The sequence below is a fragment of the Pocillopora verrucosa genome, chromosome 13 (assembly GCF_036669915.1).
Source record: "Pocillopora verrucosa isolate sample1 chromosome 13, ASM3666991v2, whole genome shotgun sequence".
NCBI lineage: Eukaryota > Metazoa > Cnidaria > Anthozoa > Scleractinia > Pocilloporidae > Pocillopora > Pocillopora verrucosa.
Genome location: NC_089324.1, coordinates 3,751,347 through 3,767,060, shown reverse-complemented (window position 1 = coordinate 3,767,060; position 15,714 = coordinate 3,751,347). Strand labels below are relative to the sequence as shown.

At 39.2% G+C, this 15,714-nt stretch overlaps 1 pseudogene; it reads left to right on the top strand.

Moving 5' to 3' along the window:
* The first annotated feature begins 831 nt into the window (after window positions 1-831).
* Window positions 832-11,393, top strand: LOC131775527 (histone-lysine N-methyltransferase SETD2-like; annotated as a pseudogene).
* Window positions 11,394-15,714: the final 4,321 nt, after the last annotated feature.

The window sequence follows — 15,714 nt, the reverse complement described above, 5'->3', positions numbered from 1 at the left end:
GAAAAATATAAATACATCTTGCACGTATTAATTTTTTTCGCCGTGGTGACTTCAAACTTTTAGCGATTTTGCTAGCGTGACAGCCGATTATGCAAATTAGTTCATTGAGCAAACTCCGACCGTTTTATATTGGTAACTCAATAAATCTCAGATTTTAACCGTTTTAAGTTTAAAAGATAGTGGGAAAGAGCTTTTAGTCCACACCGATTAATACTTTAAACATTCTAAAAGGCCAAAATTTAACAAATTTTACTATCTCGTGACGAAAGACGTCAACAACAACGTATCGAATATCATAATTTGATTAGCGCTCTCGGTCAACATTTAAATGGCAAACTCTTTTTTAAAAATTTGGCTTCTGTTATTTCATATTTGAGTTCTGACAGCTTACGCTATTCAAAACTGTAAGAACATTTCAGAAACAAACTGCAGGATTTCATTTGGTACAACTGGCGATAACAGCACACACTGAAACACACCGTGACTTAAGTGACTCTGTCACGTAATTCAATCGTGTAATTATCTTGAATAGTACTTGTCGCGTCTTAATAAAGCAGCGAAAACATTGTCTTTTGGCTCAGAAATCTAGTCGTCACGTGGCATGAAGAAATTGTCTTAGAACCACGGGTGCCAAGTTACGGTGTGATCCCCGGCGAGGCTCAGTTTATAAAGGAGGAAGGGTTGCCAAGCTGGTTTTCAGTGGTCGTGCGTCAAGATGAATGGGTACGCGTCTAAACCCGCGGCGTACTTCGGTTTCACGGGGAAGGTTAAGTTTGAAGTGAATTGAAATGAAACTACAGTATATGTGCTTGGATTCTGCGTTGGACCAAAATGGGTTCTTTTCAACATAGTAAGTGGTCAGACAGCAAGCGATATACTGTGGAAGTAAGGTGAGGTATTTTTATTGAGAATTTGACCGTACTTTTTATTCCTAACAGCGGTTGGAAATATTCCCATACAAAATCTTGTAATTTGGCCATGACTCTTATTTTGCAAGTTGATCATCTCACAGCTGGAGCTTGGGCTGCTTGTGGTTATACATCACTTTGTGACACTAGATTCATCAATGTTTTTATTAACTTCAACTTTGTCAGAAATATCTTATTTGTGCAGCGGTATATTTATATAGCCAAGGCCATAACAAATCAGGGCCAGAAGGTTATTCCATGTTTGTGCAATCCCAGACCAGACAGTGCCATGCCTGTGATGCAAGTGAAATTTTACATGAAACAGATATCTCTCTCATTGAAATTACTTGCACAAATTAAATAGAACTCCTTAATTTTGCCATTTTGCAGGATTCACTCTTTACTTAGGGTTAGGATTACTCTGCGGCTGGCTTTAATCACTGCATGGCTTCTCCCATAGATCAGTTGTGGAAATTTCAATTGTTAAGTAAAAACCATTTATAAGAAATGTGGTACAAAACCTGATTTGCCTCACTGTCACCTCAAGCTTTGGATCCTTTGGTTGAGGATGTACAAATCTTGTTAGTTCAGTGGGTAAACAGCCAACTTTCTCATAGTCTGAGGAAGACATTATGTATACTGCAATTGCATTTTTGTTATAGGGTTTGTCAGGTTCAGCCTTAACATTAGCAAAGATGTGTTTATTATGTTCATTGTGATACTCATAGGCTACTTGTAATGCTTTCTGGTATTTTTCAGAATAGCAAGTTCCCATAACTTTAAAAGGTAGACAATGTGTGATGTCTTCCACTGATTCATACAGATCTGAGTTGGAAACTTCACCACAATTTAAGTCATCATGAGTGCATTATAATGAGCCAACTCATCAATTTGTTATGTATCCAAGATTCACCAACACAGTGGAGTACTTTGATAACAACAAAATCAGTTAACCTAAAGTTTTAGCAAACTTGATCGAGCTACACATCTTGTGCGTATAAATCGTATGAATAACTGAAAGGCACAAGAAAGGGAAATTTTAACTTGAAATTGTCAAAAATTACGTAAACTTGAAATAGGTCTTTTTAGACAGCCCACTTCTTTTGTGTTCTTTGTTTTCTATGGATAAGCTTCTGGCTCATTCAGAGTCAAGGTAGATAATAGTTTCAGTGGAAACTCTGTGGGAGAAAATGTCTCTTAAATTGAGCAACGTAAAATCGCCCGACTTTGTCTCATTATAGTTGGTCTCCAATTTTTTTTTTCTGGTGGTCACTTAACTTTTTGAATGCTGTATATATTTTTCAGTAACCAGCTGCTGCTGCTGATCATTACACTGCTTGTTGTCGGAGACTTTGTGATTCGTGCATCACACATGTCAGATGATGAGTGTGAACATTATGTCAAGAGCTAGAAGCACCACCTTTCGTGATTTTTTTACATTGATTGGTTTGCATGCTTGACGCAACCTTGAATAACCTTTTCAATCAGTACTTAGCAACAACCAATCACAATGTAGAGAATATAGTATAAGAGAGTGATTTCTTACAAGTTATGCAGAGTAGCTCTTTACACCCGTTGTAAATGGATGAATATGAGAGTGGAACAAAACAGTTTGATTGAGTCTAGTTCATTGGAATTGTATCTCTAGTAAATGGGGCAAAGTTTACAAAATTGTTACGCTGTTGGGAAGAGAACTAATCTGACCAAGATTGTGAGCAAGGTTATTCATCGGTAGTTTTGAGAAACTGTAGTGCATCATCGGCAGGAAAGTTGGTCAAAGTGAAACACTTTGGTGGTTTTCTTAAACTGTGTACACTGCAGTGAATATTTGAAGGCCGAGTCATTTCAAACAGGAAACAGATCATTGTGAAGAGGCATGGCATCCTGAAATCCATTTGTATATTGTTTATCTGTCACTCCACTTGTTGTGTGAAGCATTAGATAGTTACAATATATCTTGAAGTCCGTGGGTCTTCCTGAAATTTTCCACTGTTAACATTGAAAGTACCTGAAAATACCTATGAATGCTGTTACTTTTCCAGGTGTCTGAGGAGCACATCATTTCTTCAGCTGAAGAATGTCAACCACCTTACTATGAGCATATTGAGGAGAATGAGTACTTATTTAACAGGTGGGTTTTATGTTTAATTACTATTAGCAGTGTTTAACTATTTCATAGTGTAAAATAGTTGAGTTTTCTACCCTTCAAACAACTTGTTACTGTTACCAGGGCAACACGTTTTTCATTTCATGTTTCAGAAAGAAGAAAGTCAACAAGGAAGTGCACAGAATGCAGTGCAATTGTACCTTAGATCCTGGTCAGATAATGGCTGTGACACAGACTTCACTATATGCTGAATATGGTTATGTACATTTTACAGTACGTGAACTTAGCAACCCACTGTTGAAGTCTTCTTAATCATATTTTTTGAGATAAGCTGAGCATGACCTGCCCTATGCCTTTTTATGGTATAAAACAAATAGATTCTTCAAATAAATTCCACATTTATATTGAGGTACAAACATCAGTGAAACACTCAGCTGTGCCTTGTGCGCTATTTTTTTTGTTCTTATACCACATTTCAACATCGTCTGTGGTCTCCTGGATCAATGTCAGTATCTGAACAACTGCACACCTACTCCTTCCCTAATTCAACCACAGTCAACTGATAACAAGTTAGGATTAATGTTGGGTTAGGAGAGGGGTAGGTGCTCAGTTGATCAGATACTGACATCGATCCAATTTTTACTGAACAGATGCATGGAAACATGATTTTTTTCGTTGAACATATTGATATATTTTTTAACAGATGATCTATGTTCTAGTGGTTGTGGCAAGGACTGTCTCAACAGATTGTTGATGATAGAATGGTTGGTATCTTTTCCTCTCTTGATGGTTAATTTTGCCAAAAGTCTTCCTTCTCACATCGTCATCGTCAATCACATTGATCTCCAAATAGTAACAGCAGAAGTGCTTGTGGAGAGATGTGAAACAGGTTAGTGAAACTATCATTACAACATTAAGATTGATGTTACTGAAATGGTAAGGGTTAGCTGTTGAAGCAACTGCCTCTTTAACAAAGATAATGGGTATTTTAACCCTTTAATTCCCAAGATCTGATTGTTCATTCTCTTCTCTAGCTGCTACACATTTCATTTTAAAGTAGTGATGAGAATTTGGTGTTTGATCAATTTAACAAATTCTACCTGATAAGTTTGAGTTTTCTCCTTACCTGTTTCTGGATGATATATGGATATTACAGGGAGAAGTTTCATCTTAATCACTTCTGGGAGTTAAATATGCTTTCATGAGAGATGATTCTTATATGCTGATATCAGCCATGAGAGGATTTCAAATTTATGTACATGTACAGCACTTTTTGCAGGGCTGTAAAGTGAAAGTTGAAGTGTTTAAAACAGAGAAGAAAGGCTGGGAATTGGGAACTCTTGAAGATCTGGAATTGTAAGTTTATATTTTTACTTTTATCTTCAGGAAAGAAATGCCTTATTGGTACTTAATTTTGCAGGTCAGTAATTTTGTGTTTTCACCTTCTTTTTTTGTTTTGGACCAATCACAGAGCAGAGTATAGCAAAAAACAAAACCAATCCCCAATACTTTTGTCACTCAATTAAAAATTGTAACTGTTGTCCAGGGATCAGTTTGGTATGGAGTACTGTGGAGAAGTCCTGCACTATAAAGATTTCCAGGAAAGAGCAGAGCATTATGATAGAGAAAACAGAAGACACTACTAATTCATGACATTGAGAGCTGATGAGGTAAGGAGTGGAAATCTTAACCTTTTCCTTAGTAGAGACAATAACAGCACTGCTGTGATGAGTGCTGATAAATTCTTTGGTCATTTTAAGGCTTTTCAAATCCAGAATTGATCAGTAGATCACTATACCGAACAGTTATGACATCTTAGTAAAAGTGAGCAGGATTTCAAGAAGGGCTGGTGGTCTGTTAACCTAGTAGGCCACTTCATGTGATTTTGCTCCTTTTGCTGAATGAAATGACAATGATTGGTTTCACTGAAATAACCTGATTATTACTTCAAAGTGCACAAATGCATTCTCTGAGACCCGAGTTTTAGCGTTTTTATGGAGGGAGGGGTGGGAGGAGGGTTGGTGTACCCCTAGATCCCTTCAAGTGGTTGTGCACATGTCAGGAGGTATCCCTTCTCTCCTTAGTCCCTCCTCCTTGCTGCCTTCTGTGATTCGTATCTTAAATCCTGCTTAACCCTTTAACTCCCAGAAGTGATTGACAAGAAACTTCTCCCTATTATATCCACACATAATTCAACAAACAGGTAATGAGAATACTCAAACTTATCAGGGAGAAGCTGCTATCTTGATCTAGCACCAAGTTCTCATAACCAATTTACAAGGAGATGTGAAGCAGCTACAGGGGAGAATTAACAATCAGATCTTGGGAGTTACAGGGTTAACTGTAATTCAATTGTCAACTGTGTGGACAAAGAACATATTTAAATGGCATGTACTCCAGTCAGTTCAATGTTATGATCTCCAGCCTGTTATCATTTTCAAATTCTTTATCAACTGAGTTACAAGGAACTCCATAGCCAGCCCAGTTGTTTACTAGATTTATATGTGACTTACACCTAGCATTGAGCTTGAGTAAATGATGTTGAAATCATCCATTGTGGGAAATTAAATTTTGATATATGCTTATTCCTTGAATCAGAGCCTAAGCTCTTATAAGCACCCTCTCCCAAATAGATGTCCATCCCTCAGGCCTTAAGCACCCATCTTAAAAGAAGCACCTCCCCCCTCCTTCCTCACTTTCCTAAATAACAGGGACACGAGGAAAACCTGTTTCTATTGCCTCAACCATAGGGCAATCAGTACGGGAGAGTAATATTAGCACCCCCCTCAATTCAGTGCCCAGTCCTTCCAATAAGAACCCATCTTTTTAAATATTATACGTAATACAGTACATGTAGGTGGACTAATCACTATTAATAGTTCATGGTTTTGTTACTTAATGAGTTATAGCTTCTTTAAAATTCCTTCTTTGTTCAGCTAATTGATGCCACCTACAAGGGGAACTTATCTCAGTTTATCAACCACAGCTGTGACTCAAACTGTGAAACTCAAAAGGTAGTTTAATAAATTGTTCAGTCCATTTTACCAGTTTATATTATGATCAATAATGCCAGCTTTTCACTTCTTTTTCCAGGGGTAATCTATAGTAGATTGATTGACAGGAAACTGAAAGAAAATACATCTACAGCTGTACTTAAATCCTTTAACCCTTAAGAGTGACTAGCATCCAAGTTCTTCTCACAATATTACCCCTGAATCAAACCTGTAGGTCATGAGAATAAAGGAAATGATCAGTAACTGAAGAAGTTCTTGATTGCTGAACAAATTCTCCTTGTCAGCCCCTTAGGAATTGTTTAGAGAACATCATGGAGAGTGTGCATACTGATGTTTGGGTGTAAAGGGTTAAGATAAGAACTGAGTGGGTTTTGTTCTTTTGCTTCTTGCAGTGGACTGTCCATGGCTTGTTGAGGATTGGATTTTTTACTCAGAGACCTATCCCAGCTGGTGCAGAGCTCACGTTTGATTATAAACTGCAGCATTACGGGTAGATGGGCAATGTACATGCTACTGTCAAAGCTTCATGTCTGTGGGTGACACTAAACTGAGAGATTTTAAAATTTAAGGAACTTTACAGCCGTCACACAGAAAGATGATCCCTTCTGAACTTGGAAGGAGAGGCTTACAAAAAATTCATAGTAAGTTATAATTTTTGTCATTAATCAGGAAAGTTGCTCAGATTTGCCATAATGTGAAGCACCAAATTGTTGTGGATTTATTGGAGGAGACAAGCAAACACCTCTGAAGAACACAGTGGAAAGAATAAGTATGCAAAAAGATTTTTAATTACAACCCTGAGAGTGACCAGGATTTACTTTCTCCCTGTGATATCCCCCCTGAGTCACACATTAACCCGTTAACTCCCAGAAGTATTGAACATATAACTTCTCCCTTTAATATTCATACACTATCCAATAAACCAATAATGAGAATACTCAAACTGATCAGGTTTAAGTTTTTATCTCGATCTAACATCAAATTCTTGTAACTAATTTACAAGGAAATGTGTAGCAGCTAGAGGGGAGAGTTAACAATCAGATCTTTTAAACAAACTCTCCTTGTCAGCACCTTATGAAATGTATAGAGAACAGTACAGAGAATCTGCATACTGATACTAGACTGTAGAGGTATAAGGTCACACAATTTAGGTGTAATTCATGGTTTTCTTTTCTTTCTCTATGTAAGCAACCCCACCTATCACAAGCTCACCAAGGAGGAGATGTAAAAAGCAAACAAGGAATTTGTCAAATGAATTTGATGAAATGAATTTTGTTCTTTAGCTTGTCCCAGATGACATTGCTCATTTGCATGTATGTTTTCTGTTATGGGATACAGAGTTCTATTAGTAAATAACCACTTGGAAGTGAAGGGGAATTCCCTTTAAAAATGGGCTTAAAAATGGGTCACAACTTTTGTCAAATTTGAGGCAGTTTTAGAAAACATGATCTAGCGTAATGATTGATGAAATTCCATATTATTTCACCTACCAGATTGCAAGTTGATGTCTATGATATGAATTTGCAACTGAACTTTGTGGCACTTTTTTTTGTTTCACAAAGCTGTTTTTACAATCAATTTTTTCACCAAAAGACATTATTCTCTAATTTTGTTTTAAGTTGGAATATGAGGTTGAGAAACTTCCAGGTGATCACAGGGGGTTGGTACACAGTAACCAGGCATTGAGGCTGTCCAGATTGATGGTGCAGGCAGAGACTATGGAACAGAGGATAATGCTTCTGAAAATCCTACAGGTATTTGTTAACCAGTTCCATGTGTGTCTTGTAGAATCCCTCTCAAAGAAGGTTGGCAGAATTAAATCTTGCTGAAAACAAGAGCTTTTATTCAAATGAAAAACTTGGCATAGAGTAGCATGTGTGGATTTTTATTCTTTGTGTATGGATCGACTTGCTTAAAATATCCATGTATGGATTAAATAAAAGTTTGTATAAACAGGCAAAGTTGTTGGAAAATAGCATTTAAGAGTACAAGATAACCACAAAAAGTATTGCAGGTAGTTTCCAGGTCACTGTCACTAGACCTCAAGATTTTACAGTAGCAAATCTGAGAAAGCATCCCTGTAAGGAAGAGGCATGGTGGGTTTAATGAATATATTTATTTATTTGACTTATTAAAATTCATTGATCACCAAACCCCAGATGACCAACAAGTTTGTTTGTGTAATTTTGTCCTTTTTCCAACAACCTTTCTTGAAAACAGCTGTATACAGATGAAGAGTTACAGTCATAACATTCTGTAGCATATAAATGTGGTTTTTCAATTGCTTAAAATTTGTGCTCTTTGTCTACAAGTTTGTTTGATTGTTTTTTGTTTTGTTTTTTGTTTTGTTTTTATAGCACACCACAGACCAGTCATGTTTAAAAGGGTTCCTCAGGTATCAGGGGCTTTCTCTAATTTGGAGCTGGATGGTGGACAGTGGAGGAAAGAAAATGAAACTTCAGTTAGAGGTGATGATCAATGTGTACTTTCTCCTTATAGAGTTATATAGTAGCTCAGGAGAATTACAGGAATGATCATTCCAGAAAATGTTCAACAAGAAAGCAAATTTGCTACACCAGTGTAGCAAGAATTGTATGCACGTCAAGGATTTGTTAGTGTTTCAACTATCAACATGCACAGTGTACATGTACAATGATGTTTGGTTTGTCAGAAATTTTGAAGAGAGACTGAAGGGGGAAGTCACAAGGGCAAAACTGTGGAATGGTATTCCTGAAGAGTATTTATGGAGTTAAGGTTTTTTGCCAATGCATGATTATATATTTATCTCATATATAGTTTTATACAATGTGAACTGTTTTGCCGATGTATACATTTTTTGTTGTGGGGTGTTACAGTCCTACAGGCTAAGAGACCACATCTGCTTGTGGTTATGCCTGCGTTCTTGTGCGTCAAGCAACTAGGGGTACGTTGACTGATCTATCACAACTTATCTATTCGCATTATTTCAAATCTTTCCCACTAGCTTGCCAGTACCCCTGGGGGGAGAGAGGCATTGTGGGAGTAAAAAAGGTGTCTCGGCTTGGAACACAACAACATGGCGGTCAAACGTTGGGCATGCGCAAGAGATCAATTATTGTCAGCTGTACGCCAATTTCCCGCGCAAAAGTCAATGGAAAACACGAAAACAATAATAAATCTCGCAAAATAAGCGAGAAAAAATTGGAACGTTCATAGAAATTTGTACAAGGAAACGAAGAGAGGGAAACGGAAACCGAGAGAATTTTCAAACACAAAGCTTATTCAAGTACAGGTATCCTGTTGATTTTCTATTCTGTTTTGAGTTTTCTATTCTGTTTTGAATTTTCTATTCTGTTTTGAGTTTTCTATTCTGTTTTGAGTTTTACCAGAAAGGTTATACGTTTTTAAAACACCGTGAGTTACTAGCTGGTGTGGTTGTTTTTAACTCGTGCGAACTCGACTCAACAACTAGAGCTTTACTTCAGACCCCTTGAGCCAGAGTCTAACGCGCTAAAACTGGGGCATCTTTTGCCTTCTTTTTGTTTGTAGGAAGTTTACCGAATACCGAAGAAAACTGCAACTCCACTAAGTATTATTAAAGTGACACTCGAAACAGTGGGCATTTTTCCTCTCCGTTTTTATTTATTTATTTTGTATTTTGTCTTCGTTTTAGCTTTTTTTTTAAAGCCGATCATTGATGCAAAAGGAGAGGGTGAAACTCTCTTGTTGAAAAAAAAGAGAGTCTATTCTTAGTTAGCCAGAGTGTTGGTATCGCATTCCATTTTGCTGCTTTTAACTTTTGCAATTTGGTAGATGGTCTTAAATGTTGTTGTTGTTTGTTTGACATTCAATTGCATGATCGTCTGATTCTCTTTGTTCAGGCCAAGCAAGACCGTGTTGCCGAGTTGTTAGTCGCAGCTAGCCCGGCAGGTAGGTAAATTCTATTTTACATGATCGTGTTTATTACTTGATTGATCAGTTTTTTGACCATGGAACCCTGATATAGTTACGCATTTTCATCAGAGGGTGAATTTTGTGTAAAACCTGTGTGTGACAAAGTTTTTTTCAGATTTTATTTGTTGTTTCACGGGGGCGGGAGAAAGAAAGAACTTAACTTCCCATGAGGATCATCACAATTTGGAAAAACTGATTGTTAAAAAGTGATTAATTTGATGTTGTTTTTCAGGAAGTGGTGACGGTGATCATGCAAGGTGAGACAACAAATTGAATAAGTGATTGAAAAAAAGAGCAGGTTTGAAGAATTTCTACGTTCAGAAGATGAATTTTTATACCGTCTAGGCTTGGAAATTAAGGGTTACCATTGATAGAGCGTTTTTCGATTGAGTGCCTTAAAACAAAACCAAAGTACTTATTATGGAAAGAAGAATGGAAAATACTGTGAAGAGTCAATGAGAACTCGGAGTAAAAACAAGCAAACCGCCAAAAAGGCAGGAAAATGCGGGCGACCAAGTCGTGATTGATTTTAGTTTTGCATCTGATTGGTCGAGAGAGTGACGCGAGTTTTTTCGGACCAATCATAGAGCAGAGTAGAGTAAAACCAGTACAAACCCAGATTAATTTGGAAACTCAATTAAAAGTTACTCTATTAATGGTCTTTGAATCTCTGATCTGATCTATGATTGTATTTCTGTAGGACTCCTATTGAGAACATCGGTTCTCCAGGAAAATTAGATGCCATCATGAAGAGTTTACAGGACTCCCCCAAGCCCCTCTATCCATCTGAATCCAGAACTCCGCCCGTTTCTCAGGGATTCTCTACCTGTAGTGAAGACACTGAGATGCCGCAAGACTCTTCGAGTGCTACCCCTCCGTCAAAAACTGGTGACTTCAGTGCTTTGGAATTCGGAGAAGACGTGGATACCCAAGCGGATTCAACTCCTGATAAAGGAGAAGGAACCCATTCAAGTTCACGCGTGTCGGATTCTGCTGAAGTTACTCAGAAACAAGCTTCGAAATCACAGACCATGATGCAGACATTCGGTTATCAACAGCGCATAAGCGTCGGTGTGGAGCATGGGATGGGCTCTTTCCAACATAAACCCGGCCGCAGCAAAAAGAAAAAGAAAAAATGGAATCAATTGCAGAACTTATTCTAGCAACAGGGAAGAAATCCCCAAGGATTGGTAGATAAAAACGCTGGGAACTTTAACGTGAATCCTCAAACAAACTTAAGACCTCAGCAAGGTACGGCAATCCAGTGGAGAGGTCAGTCGCAAAATCCCCAATAGTCTTAGCTTGTATTTAGGCGTTATTAACATTTCAAATCTCGGAGAATAATTGTAAGTACAAAGTTCTGTCGTTTCTGTTATGTCATTTATTAGGATGTGAAATAATTTATCTTCTCAAATGCATCCATGTAAAATACTTCGTTCGTTTGTTCGGACAGTTTTCCGCCGGTTGCTATCTATGTGCTCTTGTGAATGTATTGCGTTTATTTTTGATGTCGGTGCTGTGCGTTTTTCCTTTCCCGAACGAATCCGACACCTCGTTTAGTTTGTAAATTATTTCACACAACTCTACTTTTACTTTTTAAAGTTCTGCTGTGACTGTGTTTGTCTGTCACCTTGCTTTTTGACCATTCAAATGAAAGCTACGGAGAAGCCCTTTCATGTGGGACTGTTTATTCTGCTGTCAAAGAGTTGTAGTACAGTCGTTGTAAACCTTGTTTTATTCTCCAACGTGTTTCGTCTAGTTGTCGTGGACTTCTTCAAGGATTTTTACGTTTAAACACTACACGCCGGTATTTATAAGCCATGGTTAGCGGCCATTGCGTGGGTCAAACACTATAAAGGCCTGGCCGGATTTACGAACAGGAACTAGAGAAGTTGTAGAAAAGTTTTAAGGCAAGGTGACAAAAAGATTAAAAACCGTGGCTCCCAAATCTTTTTCTCACTTTCAGCTTAAAACGCTCTTCACGTAATAACTGCCAACTATGGCTGATAAATACGGGCCTTTAATGTTCACCAGTAAAACTCTCTGAAGAAGTTTACGACAGTTAGACGAAACGCTTCGGAGAGTAAAAGAAGTCTTAGATAGATAGATAGATAGATAGTTTATTATCAAGAACCTTGCAGCCACAGGCTGAATTACGTTTGATTTACAATAAAATATATACTACAAAAAATACATGGCTAAGAAGAACTAATTAAAAAGACAAAAATATATAATTAAGAGAAAAACAATATTACATCATTGCTTTATGGACATAGTGATGGATAAAACTATTTCGAGTACGAATGGTGTGGAGGCGCCGTGTAGTAAAAGAGTGCTGACTCCTTAAATTGACTTCGCACTCATTCTTGGGAGGTAGTAAGCTATAGAGCTTGTGCGAGGGATTAGACAGGATGGAATTAAAAAGCTTATCACATAAGAACTCGCGGCGGTTGTGTAAGGGAACTAGACCAGTCAAAAGAAGCGCCTCATTGTACGAACAATCTGGATAGATAATACGTAAAGCTCGCCTTTGACATCTCTCAAGATCTACTGAAAGGTATTGCGGGAGGCTATGATGATAAACAGGGCATGCATATTCAGTGACAGGCCTAATACAAGTCAAATAGAAGAGCAAAAGTTCCTCCGACTTGACTTGTGCACGCTTAAGCTGACGCAAAAAATACAGGCGCTTGTTTACTTTCTTTACAACTTCGGATACGTGATTATTCCACGTAAGATCGCAAGATATCTGCAAACCTAAGATCTTTGCTTGCTCTACACACTCTAAGTCCTGATCATTAACCTTAATTGGATCAAAGTTCTTTCTAGAGTGACTGAATGTTATGCGCAGTTCCTTGCACTTGGTTTCATTTAATTGGAACTTGTCAGCAGAAGCTTGCGTCGCGAGTTCGTCAACCGCTTGTTGGACTTTGCTGACCTCAGACTTCATGACTGTTTCAGAAATAGTGGAGTCATCGACATATTTCCACATGTCTGTACCCGGGATGATGAGGTCGTTTATCATAATAGTAAATAACCAGGGGCCAAGTTTTGTGCCCTGTGGGACCCCTGATGGGATGGCCCCCCACTCCGAGTAACAGTCCTGACTAAGTTTAACACGCTGTCGGCGACAGGACAGAAAGTCCACTATCCAGTCAATTATTCCGCTTGGAAGATCGTATGAAATGAGCTTCTGAACTAGGATCTGATGGTCAATAAGGTCAAACGCCTTGCGGAAGTCAAAGAGGATGGTTCTGACAGTTGCACCGTTCCCATCCGTAGCACTAAGCCATGAGTGGACCATGCTTATTAGTGCTTGTGTCGTACTGGAACCTGGCACAGTCCCAAACTGCCGTACATCCACTTTCGCCAACACAACAGGCTTGAGGAAACTCTCCACGACGAAATCTTCAGCAACCTTAGAAAGCACGGGAGGTAGGGATATTGGACGTAGATGTTTGTTTACATCGTGTATTGGATTCTGCTTTGGTACTGGAGTGATGTTAGCGTCCTTCCAAGACTGAGGCAACCGTGCTTCCTTAAACGAACAGTTAAGGATATCAGTCACAGGCAGTGCTAATAAATCTGCATTCTCTTTAAGAAGCCAACCGGGGATTCCGTCCGGACCGGTTGCCTTAGTTGGATTTAAGGCGGATAGCTTCTTTAAAACAGAGAATTCTGATACCTGGAAAGCACTCTCCTGGTCAGAGTTGGTTGAGGTGTTAGGTGAAAGGGGGGTGAAGACGCGCATAGGAGCCAAGAACGCCTGGTTGATGGTGTTAGCAATGTCTATCGTGCTTGGAGGCGAACCTCTCTGACCACAATCAATATGTTGGTAGAGGGTAGCTGGATTAACGCCTCTAGAAGCTGCGTCTGACGTACCACTGAGCTTCTTTACCTCACGCCACCAAACTGCGGGTTTACAGTCCTTCAGATGTTCAACCTTGGAGTTATAGAACTTTGCACGGCATGCTTTCCTCTCACGATTAACGCGATTTCGTAGGGTGCGGTACTGCTCCTGGTCGCCTTGAGCGAGGGCCTTTTGGCGGCTGTGAATGAGACCCTTCAATTGTTGATTGACCCAGGGCGGCTCGTTGGTTTGTACCGACTTAGACTTCAGGGGGAGGAGAATGTCCATTCCGGTCTTAACTATGGTCTCCAGCATTTCCACTTTGCCCTTGCAAGAATCTTTACTATCGATAAGTGTCTTAACGTCCACATTTCCAAGATACGTGCGCATAGCCATACGCGTTGTAGGCCGTAAGTCCCTCGATTTCACGATAAGTTTAGTTCTTGGTTGTTGGGAACGCACGAGCGGCTGAACTTCCACAGAGAAATGATCGGACAAACCGAGAGCAGGGCGCTGGATCGGAGGGGCATAGAACTCCTTCACATTTGTTAACACCGGATCTAAGGTATTTCTGCCGCGAGTTGGAAAGGTAACAATAACCGTTCGCAGAGTGCTGTTCGCTGGTTTGTTTGAAAAGTAAAAAAGCTTAAAATAGTACCAAGCACGACCCAGTAATGTAATTGTTATACAATCCAAGCTGATAAAAGGGAGAAGACAAAATGTTCCGCTGGTAACATGTCACTATCCTATGTACAGTCGCCCTCTACCCTCCAAAAGAAAATTGGGAAGGGACCACTTCCTGATTTTCTTTTGGAGGGTAGGTGGCGGCAGTACACTGGCTTCATGCCACAGCTTCCTGACCATACAGCGCCATTACTGTTTCCTTATAGGGTGACATTTGACGAGTCTTGTCCGTGACAAAAAAAAACTGCGCTGGCGCACATACACAAGAACAAAATGAAACATTTCTAACGATGGCAGAGATCCAAGTTCCGAACTTTTTATCACAAGCACAATCCAAAATTAGGTCACAAAACGTTGATTAAAACCGCAAACCGTTAACATTGCGCTCTGAATCCAAAATGCGTAGAAAGGTAATCTCCAAATCCGCCGATCCGTTTCCCTATTCACCCCTCTCGTCCCAGCCATCTGTTGTAAAACTCAAAGAGCACTGAGCACTCGCTTGCCAAAATTACGCCTGCTCTGCAGGCTACCATTCCAAGAGTGACCTTTCAAATGAAAGCTACTTAGCAATATTTTCATGAGGCTCTCTTTATCATGCTTGACTTGGGGTCCTTTAAAATTTAACTCTGACTTGTGACTTAAACCATTCAATTGATAGCTGATATGGTGCCAAGTACCCGAGTGTTTCACCAATGCCTTTGAAAGGAAACTCAAGTGAACCTTTATTTTCCGTGACGTTGTTTTTCATAGAGAAGTTGCGAGCATTCGTCATTCTCTCTAACGAAGGGCTAACGCTCGAAACGTCAGCTTTGAAACTCTTCACAGTGGCCAATTCATGTTATCAGCTCAGTTGATGAGTTACCTTCAGTTGTCATACTCTCCCACCGAGGTAGCACTACATTTTCTTTAGAAACTTAATCCCTTTATTTAATCGAAAAACAGACGTAACACGTAACACAATCGTCAGTCAAGGGAACCTCTTCATACTGATCCGTTTCATGTTCGAAATGACTCAGCTTTCAAATATTCGCTGCAGCGTACACAACTTTAGATAACCACCGAAGTGTTTCATTTTGACCCACTTTCCCGCCGACGATGCACTACAGTTTCTCAAAACTACTGACGAATAACCTCGTTCACAAACTTAGTCAGATTAGCTCTCTTCTCAGCAAGCGGCAGCTGGTTACTGAAAAATATATACACCGTTCACAAAGTTGG